We start from the raw sequence: 6829 nt of genomic DNA, 5'->3' as shown, positions 1-6829 counted from the left end.
CAAACAATTTGTACCACCTATACTGCGTTCACCTGAGCACTTTGTTGATTATCAACTGGTGAGCAAAGTGAAAAAACCCACTGGACCTAGGGCTGCAAATACCAGCTTTGAAATTGGGGATGTAGAGTTAGAAAACAGATTTTCTTTTCTTTTTTTTTTTTTTGAGACAGAATCTAGCTCTGTTGCCAGGCTGGAGTGCAGTGGCGCGGTCTCGGCTCACTGCAACCTCCGCCTCCTGGGTTCGAGCAATTCTCCTGCCTCAGCCTCCCGAGTAGCTGGGACCACAGGCACCCGCCACCGTGCCCGGCTAATTTTTTTTTTTTTTTTTTTTTTTTTTGTATTTTTAGTAGAGACAGGGTTTCACCAACGTGGCCAGGCTGGTCTTGAACTCCTGAGCTCGTAATCAACCCGCGTTGGCCTTCCAAAGTGCTGGGATTACAGGTGTGAGCCACCGTGCCCGGCCCGAAAATAGATTTTCTAGTGTGCAAATTAACTGTGCCCAAGGCTTATCTTTCTCTTTTTTAAGATTTCCCTTTGGCTACAAAGAACATAGTGCTGCAGTAGCTCTTATATATGAGAATAGTGGTTTTCAACCAGAGCATTTTTACCTCTTAGTGTACATTTGGCAATGTCTGGAGACATCTTTGGTTGTCACAATGGAGGGAGGGTGGTGAGCATTTAGAGGAAAGACACCAGGGATGATGCTACATCTCCTACAATGAACAAGAAAGTCCCCTTCAAAAAATTATCTGGCCCAAAATGTTAATGAAACTCTGTACTAGGATGGAAAAAGAAATAGTATATTTAGAAGCTGGAAGTGAGAATGTGTGATTTCTGTGATTGATTTGTGTTTCTCAGTATGCTGCTCCTTCACAGATCACAGAGCTGTCTATGACCTTCTTTCTAGCAGTTCACAACATGGTTGTTTGCTTCTTTAAGCCAGCAGGAGAGTCTTGCTTGCCCAATCTGCTAAGAATGTCTTATATAATGCAACATAATCACAGGAATGACTTCCATTACCTTTGCTGCATTCTATTGATTAGAAGAAAGCCACAGGTCCCACCTGCTCTCAAGTGGAAGGAATTAATCAAAGACACTGACATCAGGAGACAGGAATTACGAGGACCACCCTAGGGTCTGTCCACACAACATATTGTTGTCTTGATGGCAGGTGTGGTGTTTTGTACTGTGTTGACCCGGTTATGCTGGGAAAATCTTGTCACTGAAGAACATGCATGAGATTGGAGGGCAGGTGGAATGGCCATTAATCTCTGATGGTTGGCACAGTCAGAGCAGTGATGGACAGATGCAGAAATGCCCAGCCGGTGTCAGTGGGTCCTGCTCTCCTCTGTTTCCTATCCAGCTTTTCTTCTCAACTGTTGGCCAACAGCTGCCCCAGCCTACCCTAGAGACTGACTGAAGACCTTCAGAGGCAACAGCAACATGAAAGCAGTGGCTCCTATCACCCTCCCCTAAGCCCCTCTGCTGTGGCTGGATATCTTGGTTTTTCAGATGGATAGGTTAGCGACTCCTTCCCTAGATCTTTCCCCAGGTTCTCCTGCAACTCTCACAGGTCAATTTCACACAGAAGCCCCTTCTTCCATAACTCTCAGGGAACTGTGCCCCTCTGACCAAGCCCTGACTGATGCAGATATTGTTCCCATGATAATCAGGTTTAAGCATATCCTGTGTGCTTCTCATTGTGTCAGTTACTGTGGCCAATACAAAGTAATCTAACATAGTAGTCCCATGAAAATGGAACATCTCTGTTTTGTCTTGAACTCCTGGCTTCAAGAGATCCTGCTATCTTGGCCTCCCAAAGTTTTGGGATTATAGGCATGAGCCATCTTGCTTGGCCAGACATCTCTGTTTTGCTTACTGCTATACCCTCGGGGTTGGCAATAGTGCCTGGCATATAGTAGACACTCTATAAATATTATTTTCATGAATAATGGAAGATACTTATGTGTTTTGTGTGATATACATATGTATATGTGTGTGTAATATATTCCTTATATACAATTGTGTGTGTCTGTATGTATAATCTCCTTCCCTTATTGCCTATTTTAGCATTTAAATATTTGTGGTGTCTAACTTGACACCTGACTGTATTTCTATTCAGAATATCCTTTGGAGTTCAGACCAAGAAATAGGCAAACCTAGTTCAGGAAGTTGAACCAAGTATCTTTTCTCACTATAAATACATTAATATTTAGAGAGCAAAACATATGGTTATTTACACAGTAAATAAAGACATGAACAACTTCTCAGTCAGTTCAGATAAGATTTTGCTACCAAAAGACCTAAGTACACAAATACCATTCGATGCAGCAATCTCATTACAGGGTATGTACCCAAAGGAATATAAATTTTTCCGTTGTAAAGTCACATGCACGCATATATTCATCGCAGCACTATTCACAATAGCAAAGACATGGAATCAACATAAATGCCCATCGATGATGGAAAGGACAAACAAAACATGGTACATATACACAATGGGATACCATAAAGCCATAAAAAGAATGAGTTCATGTCCTTTGCACGGACATGGATGGAACTGGAGGTCATCATTTTTAGCAAACTAACACAGGAGCAGAAAACCAAATACCACATGTTCTCACTTATAAGTGGGAGCTAAATGATGAGAACACATGGACACATAGAGGGGAACAACACACACTGGGGTCTAGGGGAGAGTGGAGGGTAGGAGGAGGGAAAATATCAGGAAAAATAACTAATGTGTACTATGTTTAATACCTGGGTGATGAAACAATCCGTACAACAAACCCCCATGACAGATGTTAACTATGTAACAAACCTGCACATGTGTCCTTGAACTTAAAATAAAAGTTAAAAGACTTCAGGTCAGATCACTGCATGTGTATTATCAAAAAAAAAAAAAAAAAAAAAAAAAGATTTTGGAGCTGTTTGGATCTGAGGATTTTGAATTAATATAGCAATTACTTATTGGAAAGCAATAATCATTCAAGCACTGAGTTAGACATTTTATGTGTATAACAATAATAATAGAAACATGCTTACAAAAAAACAAAGAACATGCTTTGGAGAAGGCAAGGTAGACTACTGCCTAAATAATACAATATAATTTCTAATACCCAAGGAAACAGCTCCATATTCCTACTGTCATCTAAATTATATTATATAATATAAATATTTGCTAATTTGCTTAGGAGATTCATTTATCCCCTTTACAACAGCATCAAAAATAATAAAATACTTAGAAATAAACTTAATAAAAGAAGTATACAACTTACATCCTGAAAACTACAAAACATTGTAGAAAACAATTAAAGAAGGTCTAAATAAATAGAAAGGCATTTCATGTTCATGACCAGAAGACTTAATGTTGTTAAGATAGAAATATTCCCTAACTGATCTACAGATTAAATATAACTCCTCTTAAAATCCTGGAGAAACTTCTTGCAGCAATTGACAAGCTGATCCTAAAATTCACACACAAATGCAAGGGACTCAAAATAGCCAAAACAATCTTGAAAGAGGAGAACAAAATAGAAGGACTCATAATTCCTGATTTCAAAACATGCTATAAAGCTACAGTAATCAAGACACTTTGGTACTGGCATAAGGAAAGACATAGACCAACAGACAAGAATTGAGAGACCAAAAATAAATCTCACATTTATGGACAGTTCATTTTCAACAAAATGCCAAGACAACTCAATGATAAAAACAAACTTTTCAAGAAATGACACTGAAAAAACTGAATATCTACATATAAAATGATAAAATTGTACCCCTTCCTTACACCATACACAAAAATTAACTCAAATGGGTCAAATAAGTAAATGTAAGGGTAGAACTATAAAACTCTTAGAATAAAATCTAGGGGTAAAACTTTGTGACCTTGGGTCAGGCAAAGTAGTCTTAGATATGATATTACTAAAAGCACAAGTGACAAAAGAAAAAGTAGATAAACTGGACTTCATCAAATTTAAAAACTTGGTCAGGCATGGTGGCTCACACCTGTAATCCCAGTGTGAGGATCACTTGACCCCAGGAGTTCGAGACCAACTTGGGCAAATAGTGAGAAGAAAAAATTCATCTCTACAAAAATAAAAATAAAAAATTAGCCAGGCATGGTGATGTGTGTCCATAGTTCCAACTACCTGGGAGGCTGTGGTGGGAGGATCACTTAAGCCTGGGAGGTTGGGGCTGTAGTGAGCCATGCTTGCACCACTGTATTACAGCCTGGATGACAGAGTGAGACCCTGTCTCAACAAAAACCAAAACCAAAAACGTTTGCATTTCAAAAAATACCATCAAGAAAGGGAAAAGAATTGGTGAAAATACTTGCAAATGATAAAGCTGACAAGGAACTTGTATCCAGAATATATACATGTCAGTAGTAGAAAGATTACCCTATTTAAAAAAAAAGCAATGAATCTTAATAGACATTTCTCCAAAGAAGATATACAAATGTTCAGTAGGCACATCAAAGGATGCTCAATATCATTAGCCATCAGGAAAAAAAAGTAACCAAAATCACAATGATATACCACTTCGCATTGTCTAGGATGGTTACATAGGAAATAACCAGTGGTGGTGAGGATCCAGAAAATGTGAACCCTGATTCACTGCTGGAGGGAATGATTAAGCATTGAATCACTGTATCACTCAGCAATTCCACTCCTAGGTGTATATCCAAGACATTAAAGAATATATCCACACAAGAAGTTGCACATGAATGTTCACAGCAACATTATTCATAATAGTTAAGGAGTGGGACAATCAAACATCTGTAAACTGATGAATAGATAAACATAATGTAGCATTATTTTGCTACAAAAAATAAAGTACTGAGAGATGCTACCACATGGATAAATCTTGAAATATTAGATAAAAAAATAAGCCAGTCACCAAAAAAACCCTAGCCCACATATTATATTATTCCATTGATACAAAAGTCCAGAATAGACAAATCTATAGAGACAGAAAGTCAATTAATAATTGGCTAGTGCTGGGGGGTTGGAGGTTAATGGGAAGTGACCAGTAATCTGTACAGAATTTCTTTATAGGGTGATGAAAATGTTATTAAATTGATTGTGGCTGGGTGCAAAGGCTCATGTTTGTAATCCCAGCACTTCGGGAGGCTGAGACAGGTGGATGGCTTCAGCCCAGAAGTTTGAGACCAGCCTGGGCAACATGGCAAAACCCCGTCTCTACAAAAAAAAAAAAAAATTAGCCAGGTATGGTGGTGCGCCCCTGTAGCCCCAGCCACTTAGGGGGCTGAGTTATGAGGATCACTTGAGCCCAGGAGGTTGAGGCTACAGTGAGCCGAGATCGTGCCACTGCACTCCAGCCTGGGCAAGAGTGAGACTCTGTCTCAAAAAAAAAAAAAAAAAAAAAAAAAATTGATTGTGGTGAAGGTTGCACAACTCTGTTAATATACTAAGAATCTTTGAATTGAATACATTAAATGAATGAATTGTATAGTATGTGAATTATATTTCAAAGCTACTAGTTATATAAGGTATGCACACTTACATAAATATGTATGTATGCTATATATACTTTACTACTTACATAAAGTATATACGTATGTATATATATATACTTTTATATTGAAAAAACTGATATACAGGAAATATAGTAAAAGTGTTCCCCAAACATTTCCAGCGTGCTTGCTGTGCAGGCACTTGGATACAAAGACCAAAGTCCCTGACTCTTCCTACCCCTAGGAGTTCGTATGTTGGTGGGTAGCTTCTTGCCTCTCTGTAGGAGCTATGAGTCAAGCTGTCTCCAACAGAGAGACCAGTGGCTAGTGTTCCCCAGAAGACCTCAGCTAAAGGTCTCCAGTTAAAAGTGAGTCAGATTCAACATTCTCTTTGAGGTCTCTTACTTCCCTGCTTCTCTCTTTCATCCCTAAAATGTTGAAATATTTAAGGTGCCTAAACTCATAATAAGCCTTAAAAAAAAAAAAAAAAAAAAAACAACAACCTAAAAAGCCATGGTGAACTCTATGGGTTCTCAGCAGGAGGACAATGGATAAAATATTTGAAAAAGACAAATTTTATTCTGGCTTGTTTTCTTCACAGCTGAAGGCCTTCAGCCCTTTCAGTCCAGTATCACTCTAGGCATGGAATTTTGGGCAGTAGAAAACATTATGTAGTGTTTGTTCACCATTTAGATCTAGATTAAAAATGAATGTATTACATTTGAACCCTGGTAATTTCTAATATTTCATATTCAACAATATCATGTCGCTCATTGTTAGGTACCATAGGTGCTTGAGCTAAAGATACACTAGCGCCAAGGTTAGCCACAATCCCCATTCTCAGAGAATGTCCAACTCAGCGTGGATGACAGACATTATGGAAATAATTGTGAAGGAAAAATGTTAGATGCTATGGAACTGCTAATCTGTGGAAACCAAAGCATGAATGTGAGGAGGTAAATTTTATGCTGAAACCCAGGTAAAGGTGTGAAGGTGGTTACAGGTGTGGTCAAGATGGCGGTGCCTATAGAGAAGAGTATGGCAGGCTGGGGAAGAGCACGGGAGAAGGTCCCAGCAGAGGGAAGTCTAGCAGAAAGAAGCTCATGCAGCTGAGTGTGAGGACTGAGGAGAAAGGGTGTGAGATAAGACTGGTGAATTAGATGTGGATGAGACAGGCAAGGCCTTTAGCCTGGGGTGAGAAGTTCAGACCTTGTTGTAGCGTCAGTGCGAAGCCATTGAAAGTTTTAAGCGTGGAGCATAGTAATCAGATATTTAAAGAGATCTCTGTGGCTGTTTTTTGAAAAACTTTTCAAACATGCATGTCATAACAGAAATATTTTTTAAAAAGAA

Source organism: Macaca thibetana, chromosome 3, assembly GCF_024542745.1.
Source record: "Macaca thibetana thibetana isolate TM-01 chromosome 3, ASM2454274v1, whole genome shotgun sequence".
Classification (NCBI taxonomy): domain Eukaryota; kingdom Metazoa; phylum Chordata; class Mammalia; order Primates; family Cercopithecidae; genus Macaca; species Macaca thibetana.
This window is presented reverse-complemented; position numbering follows the sequence as displayed.